This window comes from Cetorhinus maximus, chromosome 4, assembly GCF_964194155.1.
Source record: "Cetorhinus maximus chromosome 4, sCetMax3.hap1.1, whole genome shotgun sequence".
NCBI classification, from domain to species: domain Eukaryota; kingdom Metazoa; phylum Chordata; class Chondrichthyes; order Lamniformes; family Cetorhinidae; genus Cetorhinus; species Cetorhinus maximus.
This window is the reverse complement of record NC_135882.1, coordinates 8,040,805-8,065,511: the sequence shown is the minus strand read 5'-3', so window position 1 is coordinate 8,065,511 and position 24,707 is coordinate 8,040,805. Positions and strand designations below refer to the sequence as shown.

General features: G+C 46.3%; 1 protein-coding gene across 2 annotated transcripts in view; it reads left to right on the top strand.

Annotated features, from left to right (window-relative positions):
- Window positions 1-7,607: 7,607 nt before the first annotated feature.
- Window positions 7,608-24,707, top strand: part of LOC144679486 (myelin basic protein-like) — a 207,677-nt gene continuing 190,577 nt past the window's right edge. Inside the window, exon 1 of one of the 2 annotated variants that reach the window (XM_078539902.1) lies at window positions 7,608-7,765. The gene's annotated coding sequence lies outside the window, so the exon portion shown is untranslated. The remainder of the gene's footprint in view (window positions 7,766-24,707) is intronic. The other variant, XM_078539904.1, reaches the window with a different exon arrangement.

Here is a 24,707-nt window from a genome sequence, read left to right as displayed (position 1 = left end):
GTGAGAGCGGTTAAAAAAGAACGGATCAGAAACACGGAATAAAGCTAAATAAATACGTGGGAGAAAAGATTAGAAAGATGTACTGATAGAGTGAAATGAAGTAGGCTTGTGTGGACTGGCATTGGATCAATTGGGCAGATGGCCAGTTTCTGTGCTGAAAAATTCTTGACCACGTCACAGCTACTTCAAGTCGGTCAAAGTACAATTCTTTCTGTGTTTTTTTTTCCCCCCAAATATCCAATCCAGTAACACAAATGTTGAGTTATTTATGATTCAGGACAACATGAGTGCAAAATAAGCTGCAACATTAAGTACAGGCAGTAAAGGTGTATTGAAGAGTACAGTACCTACGATTGAGAATGGGTTACAGGTGTATGTTCAAAGCAGGTCACTCACTTTGCAGACTGACCTCACAAAGGAACTGCTGACATTAGGGTCTGGTAAATTTCACATGGAATGATATAGAATCTATAACACAGAAACAGGCCATTTGGCCCAGCTGGGTCTATGCTGGCATTTATGCTCCACACAAGTCTCCTTGCACTCTTCTTCCTCTAACACTATCAGCATATCCTTCTATTCCTTTCTTGTTCATGTACTTATCCGGCTTCCTCTCAAATGCATCTATGCTATTCGCCTCAACTGCTCCCCATGGTTAATGAGTTCCACATCCTTAACCACTCCCTGGCTAAATAAATGCTCCCACTTAGATTTATTAACGACTATCTTATATTTCTGGCCTACCCTATCAAACCTTTCATCATCTTAGACTATGGTGAGGTACTGCTCTAGAGAAAAAGGCTGCAGCCTGTTGAGTTTTTTCCTTATAAGTATAAGCTCTGAGTTCTGATCTAACCTTTTTTAAGCCTACAGCGTCAATGAAAAATTCAAGTTAGGTTTTACGTTTCAGGATCTTATGGACACTCCTTCCTCGTTTCTTTGCCGATGTGGAGAAAGAGCACCAGCAAAATGCAGGCTCTGATTCCAGGCTTGTACCCATCATCAGAGGGTTATGACCTGATCTTCCTTTCTTTATAGACAAACCTGCCGTGTGTATATACAGCGTTTTTGGGTTTGAAGTTTGTTTTAATAGCCAGGGATTTCTAATTTCTGAAGATTGTTAAGCTATTGATAACGTGCACGTGGAATGGTTTCCCCAAACTAAACTCAAAAATTGATTGCAGGCGTTGGAAACATTGGTCTTGTACTTGGTTGCAAGTCAAAATTGAGCTCAAATGAACCTTGATCCAGAAGGGGAATTTGGCTGCTAATAAATCCTGTCTGCCCTTTCTGGTGAACTCTTCAAAGGAGACTTGGAGAGTCCCATCCAGTGTTTCGGCCAATATTTATCCCTCTATCGACATCACTATAACAGACTATCTGGTCGTTAAGCTCATTGCTGTTCATGGGAGCTTCTTGTATGCATTTTGATCGCTGTGCTTCCCTCATTACCAAAATTGACAACATTTCAGAAATAGTTCATTAGTTTGGAAGCACCTCAAAGTTGTGGGAGTTGCTGTATAAATGCAAGCTTTTCTTTCAGTTAACGAATCACATTAAATGCAGCAAGTAAAGATATTTATAGGATTTGATGTAGGACGTTCCATATGCTCTGCATTGATTATATGCACTGCCCCGGAGGATTACGGTTTCAATACAGTGTGAGCTGATAGAGAGAAAATAATCTTTCCTTTAATAATAATCACAGAGAGCTTAAAGCAGCACAAATTCTCTTAATCAAGCCTCAAGTGGAAGAACAGTTCATATTTTCAAAACTAAGAATTGGGTCATCTCAGTAAAAAGAAGTCTACAGCGGTGTGAGATTATTGGAATTGCTGTGTTCAATGGGTGTTTGGCTACAGTTGGAAGTCGTGTAGTATTGTGCAGCAAGGAACTGCATGATTGCAGCTTATTGAGGAATTACAGATCAATTCAATGGTTTCCATGGTTGCTAAGCGATCGTGACAGAACATTCTGTGCTCTGCAAGGCCACGAACACATAAAAGGCATGGAGTTAAGCAAACACTATACAGCCCATTGTAAGATATAAATGTCACCCTCGTGCTATGCGCCCTGAGGCTGCATGTTCAATGTCTTCATGCCGCCTTTGGTACAATGTTGGGAGTTGAGAGGATGCGGGGAACACCGCTGTAATGCCTCGAGGGAGCAGACAAGAAACAGATAAGTTTTATTACAGAGAGCTTTTCAGGCGCTACCTGCTCGATCAGGACTCTCGTCACCCTCAGGATTGCCCGCGCTTAGAGCACATTGGTCGGAGCCTCCCAGAACATCACGTGACTCCTGATAGACAGCAGGGGAGGCTATACCTTCAGTTACTACAACCACCACCAGAGATTTGGCAAAAAAACAATTAGCTTGAAAGGTGAAGAGGGATGAACTTTCACTGCTGCTGCCACATTCTGGGCTCTGCAGATATTTAAAGGGGGGCCATTGCTGCTCCAGTAGATGGAAATGTAGGGCCTTTTAAGCATACTGGCTGATCTGCTGGTGGTCTCACAATCAGCTGCACCACCAGGAGGAGCTGCCTAATTTGTAAATCTGTGCCCCAGTGATATTGTAGGCCAGTAAGATAGTGCCGCCCACAGCACAACAACAACCACATCTTTTATCTCTATAGCACCGTAAACGTAATAAAACGCCCCACAAAGTGTGAGTAAAAATGGAAAATGTTACGCATTTTTAAATGTCAGCTTTCTTTTTCAGAATCCTTTGAGCTGAATCCTTTGATGATTTTTTTTTTGTATGACTCATCTGTGGTCTTGCCTTTCTACCTCACTGCAATTGCCTGGAAACATGCTGGAATCCCATGGCCTGCCCCCCTCCCGATTGATGTAACCACCTCCAGCCCCACAACCCTTCAAGATCTCTGAGTTCCTCCATTTCTAGCCTCTTGTTCATCCCTATTTTACACGCTCCATCACTGCCGGTGGTGTGTTCAGTCGCCTAGATCCTAAGCTCTGGGATTCCCTCCCTAACATTTTCACATCTCTATTTGTATCTCCCCCTTTAAGATGCTCCCATAACCTACCCTGTTTGACTGAGCTTTTTGGTCACCGGCCTTAATATCACCTTGTGTGGCTCAGTGTCAAATTTTATTGGAGAATGCTTGAGTGAAGTGCCTTGGGGCGTTAATTCACTTTCAACATACTGCGCCACCTTTCCACACCATGGGCGGACCTTTACGGCCCTGTCACAGCAGGGGCAAGGCTGTAATATGCGGTGAGCCATTCGAAAGTCCATTGACTTTGACAGGACTGGACCATCCCGCCAGCAGGAGGGGGGCCATAAAATTCCGCCCCATGTGGCTACTATTGGTGGAACCTTGCCTTCAGAAGTACTTGATCGAAATGTGACCTGTTTTTGAAATGACTTTGTATTATTACTCACCGTAGACTTTTTAGGTAATGTTGTTGGTATTCCTCCTGGCCAGCCTCCCACGTTCTACCCTCCGTTAGCATGAGGTCATCCAAAATGGCGGCCTGCGTCCTTACTCGCAACAAGTCTTGTTTACTTCTCCACCCCTGTTCCAGTCAAAATTCTCATCCTTGTTTTCAAATCCCTCCATTGTCTCATCCATCCCCATCTCTGTAACCTCCTCTAGTGCTACAACCATCCGCAATCTCTGTGTTCCTCCAATTCTGGCCTCTTGCACATCCCCGATTTCCATCGCTGCACCATCGCTGCGCCTTTAGTTGTCTCAGCCCCAAGCTCTGGAATTCCTTCCCTAAACCTCTCCACCCACTCTGGCCTCCTTTGAGACACTAAAACCTATCTCATTGGTCATGCTTTTGGCCACCTTTTTGTGGCTCGGCGTATGTAAGGTGCCTTGGTGTGTTTTACTATCTTAGAGATGCTACGTAAATGCAAGGTTTTGTTGTTTTCTCTTTACAGATTGAAGCTTTTCGACACAGTAAAAATCCCAGATTCTCTAAGCTGTCTATTTTCAAAATGTTTCCAACTCCATCAATGTAATACTAACAAAAATCATTTGTTTTTATTTATTTCGTAATAAAACTTCTTAGATGGCAGGAACAATTTGATTTCTGTGACAGGAACTGAAACTCCAAACTTTGTTTTTTTAAAATAAATGTAAAAATTTGTAATCATCCTACTTTCACATGAGACATTAGAAGTGACTGAGGCTACGTCTCAGCTGGATGTGAAAGATCCTCCTGCCGCTGTTTCGAACAGTAGGCAAGTTATTCCTGGCATCCTGGCCAAAAAAACTGATCATCTGCTCGTCATCACGTTGTTACTGGGAGTTTGCTGTGTGGAAATTGGCTTACAGTACAACAGTGACTTCATTGGTGGTCAAGCACTTTCTGCTCACCCACATTCCTTTCTCCTATCTTTATTCTTTGACAGCTTATTTACATCTGTTGCCCACCCCTAATGCCCTTGAACCAGTTGGCTTGCTAGGCTATTTTAGAGGGCAGTTAAGAGCCAACCACATTGTCAGAGTCACATATAGGCCAGACCTGGTAGGGATGGCAGATTTCCTTAAAGGGCATTTCCTGAATCAGATGGATTTTTACAACAATTGATTATAGTTCCCCACGTATCCTATTACTGGGACTAGTTTTCAATTCCAGATTTGTTAATTGCTGCCATGGTGGGATTCAAACCCATGCCACCAGAGAATTACCCCAGGTCTCTGGATTACTAGTCTAGTGACATTAGCACTACACCACCACCACCACCAAACTAGCTACAGGCCAGCAATGCCATGCATCTACCCTTGGCTCGTTCTTCTTTCTAACCCCAACAGAATATACAGGGTTACTAGGTTACAGCAGAGCATTTCTTTATTTATTTAACCTCCCAACTAACTTATCAGCCAACACTGAATTACTCCTTTTCAACAAATAAAGGCAAGAACTTGCATCCATACCTTGCCTTTCACGCCCTGATTCTGGGGGGGCGTTAGGGCCCTGTGCAATTGCCCAGACGATCAGGTGAAAGGGCACCCAACCCAATAATAGCCGATCACTGATCCTTGTGTCCACTATTTTTTGCATTACCGATCACAAACATGCCTTTTCACCATTGGAAAGAAGCCTGGGTAGGGATTAAAGCTGGCTGGTGATTCACTTTCACCTGTTTTGTGCTACTGACAAAGAAAGACTAATGTCATCCCTGATGAAAGAGCTGCTTCTGAAGTGTGGACAGTACTGCCGTGTGGGCAGGCACAGCAGCCTGCTTGCACACTGCATGGTCTCACAGGCAGCAAATTACATAGATGACCAAACTAGATTAGTGCCCAGATATTGTTTTTTTCATATTTTTTCGGGTCCATTTCCTTAGTTTTGACCCTCGTCCCCCAGACATAGTTCCCATTTGAATATGGGAGCAATATTGATTGAAAACTGGCTCAAAAAGCCATTTGTACTGCCAATGGCGTGTCGGGTCTATGTGACAGAGCGACGCACCATCAACTAAACCAGGTAATTTTTTTTGTCAAGTTTCAAAGCTTTAAGCAGGAATTAGTTACTGTAAGATGAGTTACGTATACTATCATGCCAATATTTACAAGAACGTGGCCAGGGCTTGAAAATTGCAGCTATGAGGAGAGATTGGATAGGCTGGGATTGTTCTCCTTAGAACAGAGAAGGCGGAGGGGTGACCTAATTGGGGTGTACAAAATTATGAGTGGCCTAGGTAGGGTAGACAGGAAAGAGTTGTTTCCCCTAGCTGAGGGGTCAATCACCAGGGGGCACAGATTTAAGGTGAATGGTAGAAGGATTAGAGGGGACATGAGCAAAGGCCTTTTCACCCAGCGGGTGGTGGGTGTCTGGAATTCACTGGCTAAGTTGGTGGGTGAGGCTGAAACGCTCAACTCATTTAAAAGGTACCTGGATCTGCATCTGAAGTGCTGTTACCTGCAAGGCTATCGATCAGGTGCTGGAAAGTGGGACAGAAATGAGCGGCTAGTTTCTTTTTTCTCTTTTTGGCCGGCGCAGACACGATGGGCTGAATGGCCTCTTTTTACACTGTAACATTTCTATGCTTCTAATAGCTTGATTGTGATAACAGATTCACAGTGAAGGAGGGATTAATGACTTGTCTAAAATGTGTCATAAACAGGACACAGAGAAAGAAAAAGCTTGCGTTCCTATAGCGCCTTTCTTAACCTCACGAGGTGCCAAAGCATTTTACAGTCAATGAAGTAGCTTTGAAGCATAGCCAATTTGCACACAGCAAGATCCCACAATCTGAAATACAATAATCTGTATTTTGGGGGGGAGTTTATGGATGAGGGATAGTTGATGATTGGCCAGGACGCCGGGGACAATGCCTCTACTCTTCTTCAAAACAATGCCATGGAATCTTTCACTGAGAGAGTGACCGGGCCTCAGTTTAATAACTCGTGGGAAACGTGGCACTCCCTCAGTGCTGCACTGGGGGTGTCAGCCTACATCATATGCTCAAATCTCCGGAGTGGGCAATCTCCTGAGTCAGAGGCTAGAGTGCTACCCACTGAGCCACAATGACAGAGAGGTTTAGGAATCGACACACAGGAATCACTAAAAGCAAGTGGACTTGAGGTACTAAAAATATTTTTAAAAACTGATGGTTTTTATCTTAAGGGGACTGGCACATGAAGGGGGGGAACACATGCAAAGTGACAATTATACAAAATTCTGGTTAGATTCCATTTGGAGAACTGCGTTCGGTTCTGGACATCGCACCTGGGGAAGGGGCAGACAGACCTTGGAGGGTGAAGGCAAAGCGCTGGAAATCTGAAATAAAAACAAAAAAACCGCTGGAAAAGCTCAGCAGGTCTGGCTGCATCTGTGGAGAGAGAGGAAAACAGGGTTTACGTTTTGAGTCTGGATGACTTCTTCAGAGACTGTGGAGGGGGGGTGCTTCAGATTAAGTGGAATGCTACTGGAGCTTCAAGGGTTAAGTTATGAGGTCAGGGTAGGTAGACTAGGTGTGGTGTCTTGCCTATAGAAGCTTTGGGGTGTTTATGATGATTAGAACGGTTCATTGGGGAGGAGGGCTATTGCCAGGAGTCCAGGGCAAGGGAGAGAGAACCGTAAAACTAGAGTCAGGTCGTTCAGGGGGAGATGTCAGGAGGCACTTCCATCACACAAAGGGTGGTGGGAATCTGCAGATTACCCATTCACGCTGATATCATTTCCAGGAGGGACTGATGAATTATGAAGCATAATCCTCTGGAGGGAATGCGAAGGGCAATGACACTCCTCCCTCTCTCAGCTCACAAAATGAGCCAAGACCTTCAACAGTCTAACATGCGCGGGCTGGGTTTCCCTGCCATGAAAGGCTTGTTTCTTGATTGAGATGTAAATCAGTGTGCGATGATAAGGAAATACACACATATATATATATATATGTCTGTGCAAAAAAAAAAATCAACACAGCGTTGCTGGAACCAGAAAACCGGGGGAATATGTTGCAGCTGCCTCTCAATGGAAAGTTGTTGCTACATGTTTGCTTGGGAGCAGTGATGTTGGCTCTGTTAGCAGGTCTTGGCTGTTTTCAATTGCTGATTGGCTGCACTTCATTGGTAATCTTCCCCCACCCAGTCTTTACATAGTACAGTACCTTGATAGAGAGAGAGAGAGAAAAACAGGAAGTGTACAGCATTACAAGCCAAATGAAAGTCCGCTGAGCGACGACGTTTCTGAACCCGAGCTTACCCTGAGGACAATTACTACTGACATCGACGAGACAGCTCCGGGGTGTTTGATGCATCGTTTCAGAGTCCAGGAGAGATCGGGTACGTTGTGTGTGAGAGAGAGAGGGTTGGGGGGAAAAACCCCATCTAGGTCGCGATAACCTATTGCAAATAGACTTTGAGGGATGGGGAGGTGACAGGGATGAGCAAATCCTGGTACACATGAGAGGGGATCGGTTTGATTTTTCTTTCTTTGCCTGTTAAGAGTTCCTTTTGGGTTGGCCGATTTTGATGTGTGTGTGTGTTTGTTATAGATAGAGCAAGCTGGGGAACATTGTGCAATAAATAGACACGGGAACCACCTCTGTGCTCTTAACAGGGTTTATATGCAGCCTACTGCAATCCCTCCTGTCTCCAGCCTCCAGTGCTTTGCAGGGAAAGCCAGGGCACAATAGTCTTCACAAGCAGTCAAAGGACAGCCCATGTGTGTTGTCTTGTGTGTGTGTTTTTTTAAAAACAAAATTGCTGTCAGTGTTTGTATTGGCCCCTTCAACATGCAGTTTCCGGTCAGCGACATGGCGTTTCAAGTTTATTTCAATCTTGAGTGAAGACTGAGCCTGATTTGCTTGTTCTCTTTTATTTATATATATATATATATACTCTCTGCAATTCCCCTTTTCTAAGACCTACCTGTTTTCCTGCCGGTTGTAACCTTTTTCCACCCTCCTGCTCCGCCCTGACTTTGCTAAAATATGCGTGTCTCTCCTGAATGGGGTCGCTGGTCACACAATCTGTACAGTGCAGAAGGAGGCCATTCGGCCCATCGAGTCTGCACTGGTTCGCCCAGAGAGCGTTCTTTCTTGAGTGGGGATTGTTTCTCAATGTTTGCCCTGTCCAAGGTAGAGAGAGAAAGAGAGAGAGGGAGAGAGGGAGCCTCCTTTCCTCAGCTTGTTCTCCAACAAGACTGCCTACAAAACAGGCAGGTTCACAGCTTAGGGTTTTTTCCCTCCCTCCCTCCCTCCCTCCCATGCAATTCACTTTTGTCTCCCAGCTTCATTAATTAAAGAGCTTTGCAGTTCAACACAAACAGCAACTCCTTCTCCAGTACCACATGGGTAACTCTTTTGAGTTATCAACAGTCACAGATTGTAACTCTTTCAAGTACATTCACAGTTCTTGGTTTCCAGGAGTGGGACATGAACCCACAACCCTCTGATTCAAAGGCGAGGGTGCTATGAACTGAGCCACAGCTAAGGTGATTCCTGGGGAGAGACCTGCTTATTGACAGTTCCAAGGTGAACTTTTGACCTTTTTTTAAATAAAAAAAAATAAATCCCAGGTTAGCATCCAGATCTTGCCAGGTCCTTCTATTTTGTAAAAGGAAACTTACAAGTCTTGAGAGATATGATTCTAACACATTGGGAGCAAATCAAATGAAAGTGTTGACATAGTTTGTTCTTGAGTTGTGCTGGAAAATATCTGGTGGGAGGAGGGAAATAAGTATTCTCCTTCCTGGCGGACCCTCGGGATTGGGTATCTAATATTGCCGCTGCTCACTTGTTTCACCTTTACCGTTTATTTTCCTTTGTGGGAAATGGGACTTCAATGCATGTGACCTGCTCAAGTTGAGGTATGTTTTCAAGGGAAGGCTGCACTTAAAGTGGAAGGTGGGTGAAGGGTGTGCAGTTCCTGGCGAGAGCTCTGCTGGTTTAACTCTTTGGGGAAAGACCAGACCTGACTGTGCGTGCAGTGAAAAGGTCCTGCCTTTGCCCATGGCCAAGAATGAGCCGGTGAAGGCTCACCATGTTTCGAGGATGCTGCATTTCTGGCTGTAGTGTTTGTGTCAGCAATCCGATAAGTCTTCAAATCCCCTTCCCGGCCTCACCCTCTGCATCTCTAACCTCCTGCAGCCATTTGGGCATCTGTATCCCTCCAATTCTGGCTCTTGTGCAAATCTGATTTTCCTTCACTGTGCAATTGGTGTCTGTGCCATTAGCTGTCGAGTTCCTAATCCCCTGGAGATCCCCCCAACCCCGAAACCCCTCTAACTCTTTAGCTCTCTTTTCTCTTTTTAAGGCAGCCTTTGACCAAACTTTGGTCACCCGTCCTAATATCACTGCGGCTCTTGTCAAATTTTATTTACTTATGCTGCCTTGGGACGTTTTGCAGTTGCTTTTTAAGCATAACGGCCGGAATTTTGAATTCAGTTGGCGGGCCCAGGAGCGGACGGGGAAACTGCCCGCTGCCCGAGATCGGCCCCCGACCGCGATTTCATTTTCGGCGGGCCTTAGTTGGCCAATTAAGGCCCTCCGAACGTGAATGGCAGCTCCCCAGTGGTTGGGCTGGGGCCTGTCGGCTGCCGGGTCCAATGGTGACCCGGCGGCCGGTTTGAAACCAGCACAATCTGACCCGGGAAGGCTGCCCACGATGAAGACATTTTCAGTGTTGACAGCAGGAGAGTAAAATTTATAGATTCCATTGCGGCTGCAGACGGGAGGGCAGGACAGGTGGGCACTCGGCCCCCTCCCCGGTTTCTGACAAGTGCCTCTCGGTCCTCCTGGAGGAGGTGGCTGCCAGGAGGGACACCCTTATCCCCAGAGATGGAAGGAGGAGGCCACCGCACCTTACAAAAAGAGCCATGGTGTTGTGCGGCGCACCTGGGTCCAGTGCCCTGTGAGGTTTAATGACCTGGCTGCGCTCAGGATGGATGAGTACCACGTTGGCGTGGATCAGTGTGGTGAAGTGTTAAGGGCTGGCCGTCCTCCTGTTAGAGTTGAGTGCCAACTGTCAATGATGCAGGAGCTGGCCAAGGGGTTGAGCCCTATCCTTTTCATGAGAAGATGGCCCATAACAACGTTGAAAGATCACGGACCGGGGGAGGTCCTTCTAACCTCTTAATCCTATCCAGAAAGGAGCCTTGGATCTCGAGAGGCGCCACACACCTCAGTCAACTGGCCACGGAGAGGCTGGGGTGTCAGACAAAGCTAATAGTGCAGTGCACAGAGGTGAGAGTTTCAGATGGTGCAAACATTCTTGTGTAGTCTAATCATTAATGGGAGCCTCAAAACTGGATTCCCCATTGATCATTGAAAGATGATGGCACCATGATGCAGATCTCCATTATCTCACCAGGGTGCCTGGCATGTGCAGTGACAGTGTGATCACTTAAACTAATGACATGTCCTTGTTCTCCCTTGGGTTTGCCATCACACACCCAATCACAGAACCCCGAAGACCCACCCCTGACGCCAGAGGACCGTTGTGCTCCAGAGGTACCTGTGTCACACCTGCTCTCTGAACCAGGCACCAGCACAGATACCAGCACCTCGGTGGGCATTAGATCTTCAGCTAGAATGATGGTGCACAGCGGCGCGGACACTTCACACTCGTTTGAGGTGTAGGCAGAGGCAGAGAGTGCCAATGGCGCTGGCAGTCAGAAGACTCCTGGAGACCAGGGTGATGCTGAGTCAAAGGCAGATGACGAGCCACTGGAGCTGTCCATTAGGCGGCAGATGCTGGATGTCCAGTGGGATGTGTGGGAGGATCTGGTGAAGATCCATGAGGGTCTGCGTGACATGGTCTCTGCTGTGGAGGAGTCCATGCGGAACATAAGCACTACGTTGACCCTCATGGCCGAGCGCACTGCCTCCTTCATTGAGAGAGTGGCGACTCTCGTGGAGAGGCAGCTCCAGAAACAGAATCAGGGACTCCTGGGGTTATGCTCGGACCTGCAAGCCCTCACACAGGCACTCTGTGTCCATGTGGGTGATGGATGAGGTACCCAGTACCCCAGCTAGGTCCCTGTCCATCAATGGCGAGCAGGGAGGACCAGAGCGACCTTGCGTTTGGCGCACGAGCTGCCTGTTGTCTCTGCGGGCTCCTCTAAGGGTGCTCTAGATGATGGCAGCAGCTGCTCCATCCCTCTGCCAGTAACTGTGGCATCTGATGAGGCTGCAGTCACTGGAGAGATGCCAGCTGTGGCACTGGCCGCTCCCTCCCAGGCGGGGCCAACACAGGCTCCACTGGCCAGAGGACGACCACCAAGGTCATCAAGGCCAAAAGGACATTAGAGTGAACAGCTGTCTCCAATGTCGGTGCTAGCGAAGGGGGGGAGCACCGAGATATAGCACTCTCAAACGTCAGTTTAAGGCACCATGAGCACAAGTGGGACTGGTCACGGGTGATCTTCTGTTGTGCGATGTTTTGTTTAATTTAACTAGTCTGGGGTTGAAGACCAGAGAAGGTTTTGTTAATTTGTTTTGACTGTCAACATGAGATAAATTTTCTTTTGCCGTATTGGCCTGAGTATGCTTCACCGTTTTTATTTAATGTGGTGCAGGGTACGCCAGTCTGTAATGCTGGATGTGGGTGGCTTGAAACTTTATTGCACAGGCACTGAGTGGACTTTGGGGTGTCTTAATGGCCATTTCAGACACCCAGTATTGAGGTGGCAGTGCCGGCATGAGGTGGTAGCGCTTATTTGCCAGCCTAGCTGAAGGAACGTTGGATCGAGGTGTCCCTGGCGCTGAAGATTACAGAGGTCTGCCCTCAATGTTCTCCTCACCGTGCTCCTCTTCTGACTCACTACTGGATTCACCCTCTGGCCTGTGGAGCTGTGTCAAGATTCTCTTCCTCCAGTGGCTCCCCCCTTGCCAGTGCCAGATTGTGGAGAGCGCAGCATGTGACCACTATCAGTGACACCTGCTCGGTGGGGTATCATAGCGCTCCCTCTGAATGGTCCAGGCATCGGAAGCGAGCCTTCAGAAGACCATCCTCTCTAACACTACCCTTGTGGAGGCATGGCTCTTGTTATACCTCTGTTCTTGGGTGGCAGAGAGGCATCATAAGCCACCTTTTCAGTGGATAACCCTTGTCAAACAGCAGCCATCCATCCAGCTGGGCTGGAGCACTGAAGAGTCTCGGCACCTGGGAGTGTCTCAAAATGTATGCGTCAGACTTGCACAGATTTGCAGAATCTGAATCCTATGGTCACGCACTATCTGCACATTCATGGAGTGGAATAGCTTCCTGTTAACAAAGGCACCCAGCTGAACCACTAGTGCCTTAATGGCCACATGTGTGCAGTCGATAACACCCTGGACACAGGGGAACCCAGCGATTGCTGCAAAGCCTCTGGCTCGTTCAGCCTGGCTGGCCTCATCTGTACAGAAATGAAAAGTCAATACCTACCTGAATAGAGCTTCTGTCGCTAGCTTGACGCAACTGTGGACAGCTGATTGGGAGATTCCACATAGATCCCCCACTGACCCTTGGAAAGAGCTGGAGGCATAGAAGTTGAGGGCCACTGTGACCTTCAGAGCCACTGGCATGGGGTATCCACCCACACAGTCGGAGCTGATCTCAGTCCCGATCATCTGACAGATGGAAGTCACTGTCTCCCTTGAGAGGTGGAGCCTCCTTCGGCATTGCACCTCAGAGGTAGCAGCATCGCCACCTGTAAACCCTGGCAGCAGGATCGTGGCATCTTCTGCGACCCCTTCGCCTTGGACTACCTGCTGGCCCTGCGCCCCTTGTGCCTGCGCCTCTCCTGCCAAAGGTGGTTCCCCTGGAAGCTGCATTGGGACACCTGGCCTTCTGCCCCCTCCTCAGAGGAGGTGCCTCGAGCGGAGACCACAATCCCCATTACCAGGGTAACAGAAGGCTGTCCGATACCTGGAAGGGTCCACACGGTCTGAATTCTTGGGATCCTTGGAGGTACCAAGGAGACCTGAAATGAAGTCTGGAAATGCTAATAATGAAGCCCCAAACAGAGATGAAGCTGCCAAGTACCAATAAATCACTAGCAGCAAACTAGCTACCAAACTGCTGACACGCTGGCAATGCTGCTGACCCTTTTATTCCTCTCGTGGATGAGGTTTTTGAAATTGTCAGCTGACCGCCTGCCCGTTTTGCCCGTACAATGAGCACAAAATCTCACGGGCAATGAAAAATCTGCGTCAATTTGACTTTTTTAATGGCACTAACTGGCCTCTTAATTAATGGCAGGCATGGCTCCGACACCCACACACACACCCGCCGAGAGAAACATCGCACAATGACGCCAGGACGCTTAACCGGCATCATTGGGCGCTGTTTTGTGTTCCAACATGTCGGGCGTGCACCCGCACACTGGGCAGAATTTTTCGCTCGATGTGTTGGAAATAAACGTGGAGTTACATGAAGTTTGCCCGCCTTCCAGGAGTTGGAGATTAATCTTCTGAACTCTGCTCCCAGCAGCCCAGGCAGTAAATTATTGGGGGCATTATAATGTTAGTACTTAAATATTGTTGAAAAAAAGAGACAAGTTGCTGAAGCGTTTCATCTTGCACTCAGCAGGATAAATGCAAGAATGCCAAATTTCAAACAAATACTACAACTTATACTCTCAGAAAAAAGGTCCTAATTGGTTGGCAAGTCGACTCTGGCCAAGCTGTTGTCATGGAGAATTGGTATGTTGATGACCTCGGCCAGTTAGAGTGGGCTTGCCAACCAATCAGCATCCTTTTCTCCTGTTTTATGGATTGCTTGTTTGAAATTTGGCATTCTTGTATTTGTCCTGATGAGTGAAAGACAAAAAAAAAGTTTCAGCAATATAATCTTACTGTTCAAAGAGAAGGAAAACATTTGCTCATGGGTTACAAAACGATTTGAGATGGGTTAGGGGATAGAGGCTGTCTGACTGACCGTCAGGAAGGATCCAGTGAAGGAAAGAAGACTTTGGGATTCGCTTTATAATTGGCTTGGGAAGGTATTGTGCTGTGAGGATGAATGTGTCGGCTGACCAATGGCGATGCTTCCAACCAGAGCTGGCAACCATCCAGACACTGAGCCTAGTGATTATATAAGCTTGTGTTGGACTTTGCGCAGGGTATGTCTTGCTCAGGGAGTGGTAGAAAAGCTATGGGAAAAGTTCAGCTCCTGTTGCATTCTGCAGGTATGACTGGCTCCAGGTGAAATTTGTTGCTTACCCAGTGAAGGGTTATATTGCATTCTGCTGCCAGAGTTAGGTCGATTTATAAATGAGCACTTTCTCATCACAAGACAAATATCAACGCTTTAACAGCTTGTCTGGCTAGAGTTGGGAAATATTTGGTAGCTGCTATGTTTTGCAGGCTGTGTAAGATAATTTCATCTTGCTCATTACCAAAGCTGAATTTCATTAACTAGTCCTCCCTCTCTACAAATCAACGTGTGAACCAATGGGTGTCAGCCGAGGTTCGGATGATAGTCCAAGGGATGAGTGCTAAGAGGGATGTAGGTTCAGGTCCCACTATTCTGGAGACTTGAGCATAATATCTAGGTTGACAGTCCTAATGTAGTCCGCAGTAGTTTTTTGTTTTTAGTCCTAATGCAGCACTGATGGAGTGCTCATCTGTTGGAGGAGCTGTCTCTCAGATGAGACGTTAAACCAAAACCCCTTCTGCCCTCTTGGGTGCATGCAAAAGATCCCATGGCAATATTTTGAAGAAAGACAGATGTGTTCCTCCTCAGATCCTGGCAAAAGCACCTCCTCTGATCATTATGACCATGCTATTGGTAGGAGCTTGCTGTGCAGAAATTGGACACTGTTTCCTACACTTGCAACAGTAACTGCACTTGAAACGTACTTCTTTGGCTGTAAAGTGCTTTAGGATGTCCTGAGGTTGTGAAAGTGCTGTATAAATGCAAGTTCTCTCTAATAATACACCCAATACCTGGCAATGTTGCATTACCCATGATCAAACATGTTATGCTAATTTAACTACTGGAAATATAATGGCTACAAGAGCAAGTCAAAGGCTAGGAATCCTGCAGTGAGTAACTCCCCAAAGCCTGTCCACCACCTACAAGGCACAAGTCAGGAGTGTGATGGAATACTCTCCACTTGCCTGGGTGAGTACAGTTCCAAAAACACTCAAGAAGCTTGACATCATCCAGGACAAAGCAGCCCGCTTGTTTGGCACCCTACCCACAAACATACATTCACTTCCTCCATCACTGACGCACAGTGGCAGCAGTGTATACCATCTAAAAGAAGCACTGCAGAAACTCACTAAGCCTCCATTGACAGCACCTTCGAAAGCCATGACCACTACCATCTAGAAGGACAAGGGCAACAGGCACATGGGAACACCACCGCCTGCCAGTTCCCCTCCAAGCCACTCACCATCCTGACTTGGAAATATATTGCCGTTCCTTCACTGTTGCTGGGTCAAAATCCTGGAACTCCTTTCCTAACAGCACTCTGGGTGTAGCTACACCACATGGACTGCAGTGGTTCGAGAAGGCAGCTCACCACCACCTACTCAAGGGCAATTAGGGATGGGCAATAAATGCTGGCCTAGCCAGCAATGCCCATATCCTGTAAACAATTTTTTTTTAAATGTAGGAAGCATGGCATGACAGCCAATTTGTGCACAGCAAGCTCCCACAAACAGCAGTAAAATGACTACATCATCTGTTTTAAGTCTTGGCTGAAGGATGAATATTGACCTGGACACCAGGGTAAACTCTCCCCACTCTTCTGTAAAGTAGTGGCCTTGGGATCTTTTACACCCACCTGAAAGGTTTAACATCTCATCTGAAAGAAGGCACCTCAGACAGGGCAGCACTCCCTCCAGAAGTGCTGGCCTAGGTTTTGGTGCTCAAGTCTCTTGGCAGGAGCTTGATTCCATGGCCTTTTGGCTCTGAGGCAGGAGTGCCACCAAGGTGACACCTTCTTTATTTAAAAACAATTGCTATTAATTAAGATCAGATATATGCATTTCCCCATAGAACTTCGGCTGGATCAGAGGTTAAGTTTTAAAGTCCCGTGCCATCAGAAATTAAAATGCATTGGGAGCTAGAGTTCACGACAGCAGACAATGTGTCAGCCACACCCCCATCTTTCCTCCACCCCCCCCCACCCCCCAACCACCCCGCCAGTAATTAGCTCCACCTCCTCTCTGCAATTAGCTCTGTTTTTAGTACCTAGATATGATTCCTCATTAATTAACCTTTACCTACCTGTTGCTAGCCATACACTCAAGCGGATAGGGATATGTCAAAGGAGAGTGCCTATATATCCTATGAGATAGGGATGGCTGGGTTCAGATGATTTGCACATTCCAATTATTTGCCCAGTCAGCAGCAGAACAGTTTGTGTCTAAAAAAAAATCCCAGAAATAAGAAAAAATTGAAAAATGATAGATCTCCCAATCCTTGACGGTCACATTAATCTTGTACATGGCTTTTTTTTTAACTACATTGCTCCTTGCACGTGGGCAAATATTTCTGATGGGTATAAACTATTGAAAAAGTAGTACAACACTAGTGATTTCTTGTGTCGCCATTTATTAAATATGTAGAACAATAAGTTTCAGTGTAAATTCCACCCATGTATGGTTTCCTGTGGTAGAAATGTATAGTGTTCATAGTTACTAAATCACATTTACTTCCAAGGTTGCATTTTAACCTTGAGGTGCCCAACATGATATGCCTACTAGTTCTGGTGGATTACATTCCTGTGGTGTTTACTGTACACATCAATTAAGCGGGGAGTGGGGCTACATGCTCCAACTGAAAGATTTATCAGTGTGGTTCATTGACGAGATTGGATGGTAAATCATAGTTAACACTTCACTTTTTAAAGAGGAACACATTGCACCTTTCATGACCTCAGGGCGACCTAAAGTACTTCTGAAGTGTAGTCACTGTTATAACATAGGAAATGATGCAACCAATTTACACACAGCAAGCTCCCTCAAACTACAATGTGATAATCAGATCAGTTTTTTAGTGGCCTTGGTTGAGGCATAAGTATCGACCAGGAGACTGGAAGAATCTTTGGATTCTGGGAGGTCAGATGAAGTCTAACCCTCAGCCAGCACCTCTGTGCATTGCTCTTTCAGTGCTGCATATGAACATATGAACAAGAAGCAGGAGTAGGCCATTCAGCCCCTCGAGTCTGCTCCGCCATTTAATAAGATCATGGCTGATCTGATAGTAACCTGAAATATGCATCCCACCTACCCCCGATAACCTGTCACCTCCTTACTTACCAGGAATCTATCCACCTCTGCCTTAAAAATATTCAAAGACTCTGGAACTCTCTTCTTGAAAAGGTGGAAGCAAAGACTCTCAACCTTCAGAAAAAATGTCATCCCATCCCTGTTTTAAATGGGCGAGCCCTTATTTTTAAACAGTGACCCCTCGTTCTAGATTCTCCAACAAGAGGAAACATCCTCTCCACACCCATCCTGTCAAGACCCCTCCATGTCAGCCTAGATTGTGGTCAAGTCCCTGGAGTAGGACCTGAACACACATCCTTCTGATTCAGGAGTGAGCGCTACCACTGAGTCACCGTTCCCTCTTAATGGGGATGTGGATAACATTTAGTTATATGCTTAGTCACACCGGTGGCTGTGCAGTTGGAATTCCACAACCTCCTTTTAATTAGCTCATCTCCTCACTCATCCAAATGCAACCAACTCCGATGAGTCCAACAGACATAGTCATTTCCTCTTGGGAACCCTTATTCCAACATGTGAAGTCCTTTTGATACAGTTTAATGTGGCATTTCACAACAACTTGTATTTATATGGTGCCTTTAACATAATGAAACATCCCAAGCTGCTTCACATGAGCACGACCGGACAGAATTCGAGACTGAGCTATATTGGGAGATTTTCAGACAGGTGACAAAAGCTTGGCCAAATAGGTAGACTTTAAGGAGCGTCTTAAAAGAGGGAAGGGAAGTGGAAAAGGTTAGGAACTGAATTCCAGAGCTTAGAACCGTGGCTGCTGAAGGTATGTCCTTTCAGATGTGCAGAAAGCTAGAATTGGAGGAATGCAATGATCTTGGGCTGGAAGAGGTTAGAGATAAGGGAGAGGCGAGGCCATAAAGGATTTTGAAAACTGGATGGGAACATTAAACTCAGAGTTGCTGGACTGGGAGCTATTGTAGGTCGATGAGTGAACGGGACTTGGTACAAGTTAGAATATGGACGGCAGAATTCTGGGTGAGCTCAAGTTTACAAAGGGTGCAAGGCCATCCAGGTGTATGTTGGAATAGTCAAGTCTACAGGTAACTAAGGCCTGGGTGCGTGCTTCAACTAGAGGTAACCTACAACCAGGGCCCCAGAGGCAGGTGATGGTGCAGAGGTTGAAGTAGGATGCTGTATACACACAATGAGCTATTCATCCTTCCTTGGAACTGCTGCATCAAGATCTCAGAATAATGTATTTCTTGGCAAGGTCTAATGCTGTGTCAGAAGCCTGAGGCTTAATTTTTGAATACTTGGTTGGTGCTTAAATTATGGCAGTTGTACATTTGCTGGCCATTTCTCTAAGATGATTTCTTACTGGCTTGTTTGTGTCAGTGATGCACATCCCTGCCCCTTCAATTTTTGCTCCAGAGTTCAGGTTTTAAGGTTCCTTCACTGCTGTATGTAAGGAACATTCCAGAGATCAGGCAAGGACATGTTCTTTAAGCCCTACCCCTCCCAGTCTGATGGTGCAGAAGGCAATTCTCAATGTTTTTTTAAAAAACCATTTAAAACAGCATGAAACATGAGATTGTGGACTAATACTGAAGTAAAATATGCAAATAACTATGTACAAGAACTTGGCTTCTCAGCCTGTTAATTAAAACAACCAAAAGTGCTTTGTTTTTAAATAAACCTCTTCCTCCCACTACCCCAGTCCGTAACTTTAGGATAAAGCAAGAACTCATTTGATTGTAATTTCTGGAAAACAACAACTTGGATGTCCATCGTTGGTTGCAGGAGTTGCGAGTGACGCATTATTAGGCTGGGTGTTGCAGTCAATGGCAAATGAATGGCACCCCAAGGACTATGGAGTTTTGCACTGGAACTTGAAGTGATTATAGTCAGTTTCTACCCAACACCCTTTACAGGGGAGCTGGTACCTGTGAACAGGGCACGGTATATCTCCTTAACTAATCTGATTGTAGAATGGTTAATGAGCAGTGCAGAGTCTAAACCAGGACGCGTAACTTTGAATATTCAATCCAATGTCAAATCATGTGCAGAAAGTGAAATAGAGAGCAAAGGAAAAATGAGACAGAGAGAAGAGATAAAAAAAGTTCAGAAACACCTTTTTTTAAATTTGCTTTATTTTGAATCTAAAACTCTGAATGAGACTCCACATTTTTAAAAGTAATTTTCAGTGCCTGAGGTTGGTTGGCACTAATTAAGACTTGACCACACCATTTCAAAATTTGCTTACAGTGAAATGGGCGATCTCTTACATTTTTTCCGATTTGAGTTTAATGTGTCTCCATCACACTGAATCTCTGAGACTCCAGCATAGCGCAGCTTGGGGTGGATCAGGGCAACTGGGACAGCAACACCCTGATTTCTGCACTTGACTGTGCATGTGTGGTGATGTAAGTTGCTGTCCAATTTACTCTTTAATACAGTGAACACTGAAAGCCTCACCACTATTTTTACTGCAATATTTAATGTTTTGTAATGTGCGATATATTGTGAATGGCAGCTGCCTTGTGTAAATACTATAATTGTTCATATATATGGATGTATCTGTACATATTTTGGTCCTTACTCTATTGTCCTTCAAACAAACAGATGATTGCCTTATATATTCAATGTATTTATTTACCTCTCTCTACAGTAGGTGAGTAAACCTTGTATTTTTCCTTCTAGAAATCAATTTTACCCCAGTTTCTGACTGGCTTTTTATCCAACTTCCTGCTCTAACAATGTGCACCTCAATCTTCTTTGGAACAGCGTAACCTTTGATTCACCATGAGTAATGCCATGGAAAGCTCCTAATTCCATCTATCCATCCTGCTATACGTTGTTATGTCCATTGCTTTCTCCACCTGTCTAGCGCTTGTTTCTGTCATAATTCGTGCATTGTATGATTGTAAATACGATTTACTGACTGTTGGTTGAAATATTGTATTCATAAAACAGCAACAAATCAGGACAGAGAGGGGAGGGGACAGCTTATTGAGAGAAAGTTGCTCAAGAACGTGACAAAGCACTGTTGAAGCATTGAGCCCAGCTAGAAAGATACATCAACTAATAGTCGTTTGGAGGACAGAACTTGAGTATTGCTTGAAAAAAGAGACTAGCTGTTCGAAGCTTTTCGTCTCTTGCTTTTCCTCTTTCGTGTGGCTGGGTATAGAGGAATAACTATAATTTTACATCAAGGTGGTCAAGCCAGGATATTACATCAGGAGTGGCGGTGTGTATCACTATAATACCTCCTGCATATTTGAGTCAGGCACTGAGTGATTATGTTTCCCATGGTCCTGCTCTGGGTGACCACACTCTCATACAGGTGAGTTTTAATTTTCCATTTGTGCATCAGGTATCTGCATGTGCCATGGTTTGTACGGATGCAGTTTAGCGAGAGGCACCAGCCATAATTTTCCAGTCTTCCTTAGACTCAGGGGTGGCTCCAGAGACTGGAGAATTGCAAATGTTACGAGTGTAAAGATAAGCCCAGCAACTACAGGCCAGTCAGTTTGACTTCAGTGGTGGGGAAACTTCTAGAAACATTATTCGGGATAAATTAATAGCCACTTGGGCAAATGCGGGTTAATTAAGGAAAGCCAGCATGGATTTGTTAGGGGAAAATCATGTTTAACTAACTTGCTGTTGATGTGGTGTACATGGACTTCCAAAAGGCATTTGATGCAGCGCCACACAACAGAATTGTGAGCAAAGTTATAGCTCATGGAATAAAAGAGTAAGTAGAAACAAAAGAGTAAGTAGAAACATGGAAGTGAACTTGGCTGAGTGACAGGAAAGAGTAGTGGACTCACCCCACGTGGATTTCAACTGAAATTCCATCCCTCTTGTTTCGAACCCACCCAGGATTACAGGTATCTCCGGGACATAAAACGTTTCTCGGACTGCTGTTCCCGTCGCATTCTGAGATCCACACTCAGTGCCATGCGCCGCCATATGAACACACTCGACCTCTCCCTCCAGCAGCACCGCCGCACCCTTTTTCAAAGCTGCGCGTGCCCCCAGTTTCATTTTATTCTTCGCCTCATCCGTCGCCTCAACAAGAAACTTTTTCTCTTTCTCTCAAGTGCTAAGGAACGCAAGCTCCAACAACTCATCGACTCCAACACCCATCGGGGACCCTCCACCCCTGCTTGTCCCTCCGTCCTCACCCCATCTTCCAATCCCAGCCCCAGCCGCGTATTCACTATACCCCCTGACCTTCCCCTCTCCGATGCTGAACGTTCAGTGCTCAGCAAAGGACTTAGTTTCATACCCTTACGCTCTCATCTCAATGAATTTCGGGCTCGGCATGATGCTGAACTCTTCTTCCGCTGTCTTCGTCTCCGTGCTCACTTCTTTGGGCAGGAGTCCTCTCCCCGTTCAACGGATCCTTTTACCCACCTCCAATATTCTCCCTCCACTTGGACCCCTCCCTCTGGATTCTTACCTTCTCTTGATCTTTTCATTGAGAACTGTCGGCGTGACATTAGCCGTCTCAATTTCTCTGCTCCTCTCACCCATTCTAATCTGTCTCTCTCTGAACTCACTGCACTCCGTTCTCTCAGGTCCAACCCCAACATTGTCATCAAACCCGCTGACAAGGGTGGTACTGTTGTTGTCTGGCGCATTGACCTCTACCTCGCGGAGGCTGAGCGTCAACTCGCAGACGTTTCCTCCTACCTCTCCCTGGACCATGACCCCACCACAGAACATCAAGCCATTGTTTCCAGGACTGTCACTGACCTCATCTCCTCTGGAGATCTTCCTCCCACAGCTTCCAACTTGATAGTCGCCCAACCTCGGACGGCCCGCTTCTACCTCCTACCCAAAATCCACAAACAGAACTGTCCTGGCAGACCGATCGTGTCAGCCTGTTCCTGCCCCACGGAACTCATTTCTCGTTATCTTGACTCCCTTCTCTCTCCCCTTGTCCAGTCCCTTCCCACCTACATCCGTGATTCCTCTGACACCTTACGTCACATCAACAATTTCCAGTTCCCTGGCCCCAACCGCTTCCTCTTCACCATGGATGTCCAATCCCTCTACACCTCCATCCCCCACCAGGATGGTCTGAGGGCCCTTAGCTTCTTCCTTGAACAGAGGCCCCAACAATCCCCATCCACCACTACTCTCCTCCGTCTGGCTGAACTTGTTCTCACACTGAACAATTTCTCCTTTAACTCCTCTCACTTCCTCCAAATAAAAGGTGTGGCTATGGGTACCCACATGGGCCCCAGCTATGCCTGTCTCTTTATGGGGTATGTGGAACATTCCTTGTTCCAGTCCTACTCCGGCCCCCTCCCACAACTCTTTCTCCGGTACATCGATGATTACTTCGGTGCTGCTTCATGCTCTCGTCGGGACCTGGAAAAATTTATCAATTTTGCTTCCAATCTCCACCCCTCCATCATCTTCACATGGTCCATCTCTGACACTTCTCTTCCCTTCCTTGACCTCTCTGTCTCAATCTCTGATGATAGACTGTCCACCAATATCCATTACAAGCCTACCGACTCCCACAGCTACCTCGACTACAGCTCCTCACACCCCGCTTCCTGTAAAGACTCCATCCCATTCTCTCAGTTCCTTCGCCTCCGTCGCATCTGTTCTGATGACGCTACCTTCAAAAACAGCTCCTCTGACATGTCCTCCTTCTTCCTTAACCGAGGTTTTCCATCCACGGTCGTTGACAGGGCCCTCAACCGTGTCCGGCCCATATCCCGCGCATCCTCCCTCACGCCTTCTCCTCCTTCCCAGAAACATGATAGGGTCCCCCTTGTCCTCACTTATCACCCCACCAGCCTCCGCATTCAAAGGATCATCCTCCGCCAACTCCAGCATGATGCCACCACCAAACACATCTTCCCTTCACCCCCCTTGACGGCATTCCGTAGGGATCGTTCCCTCCGGGACACCCTGGTCCACTCCTCCATCACCCCCTACTCCTCAACCCCCACTTATGGCACCTCCCCATGCCCACGCAGAAAATGCAACACCTGCCCCTTCACTTCCTCTCTCCTCACCGTCCAAGGGCCCAAACACTCCTTTCAAGTGAAGCAGCATTTCACTTGCATTTCCCCTAACTTAGTCTACTGCATTCGTTGCTCCCAATGCGGTCTCCTCTACATTGGAGAGACCAAACGCAAACTGGGCGACCGTTTTGCGGAACACCTGCGGTCTGTCCGCAAGAAAGACCCAAACCTCCCTGTCGCTTGCCATTTTAACACTCCACCCTGTTCTCTTGCCCACATGTCTGTCCTTGGCTTGCTGCATTGTTCCAGTGAAGCCCAACGCAAACTGGAGGAACAGCACCTCATCTTCCGACTAGGCACTTTACAGCCTTCCGGGCTGAATATTGAATTCAACAACTTTAGATCTTAAACTCCCCCTCCCCCCATCCCCACCCCGTTTCTTTTCCCCCCCCACCCGCCCTTTTTTTTTTAATAATTTATATAGATTCTTCTTTCCCCACCTATTTCCATTATTTTTAAATCTAAAACTAAAACCTTTAGTCTTTCCACCCCACCCCCACTAGAGCTGTACTTTGAATATCCTGTTTTCCATTCTTAATTAGCACTTTTCTCAGACAAAGACCACCACCTTCAACACCTCTTTGACCCTTTTGTCTCTGACATCTTTTGATTATCTGCTCACACCACACCCTCAATGTGTCTCTTCCCCCCCACCCACCTTAAACCAATTTATATTTCTCCCTTGTTGAAACTATGCTTCAGTTCTGCCGAAGAGCCATGAGGGCTCGAAACGTTGACTGATTTCTTCTCCGCCGATGCTGCCAGACTTGCTGAGTTTTTCCAGGTAATTCTGTTTTTATTTTGTTTTGGATTTCCAGCATCCACAGTAGCTTTTAGCTTTTTGTTTTTATAAGAGTAGTGGTTAATGTTTTTTGGGCTGGAGGAAGGTTTGTAGTAGAGTTCATCAGGGGTCAATATTTGGAACCCTTCCTCTTCCTGATTATATATATCTTAATGACCTAGAACTTAGTATACAGGACACAATTTCAAGATCTGTGGATGATATGAAACTTGGAGGCATTGTGAAATGTGAGGATAGTGTGGAACTTC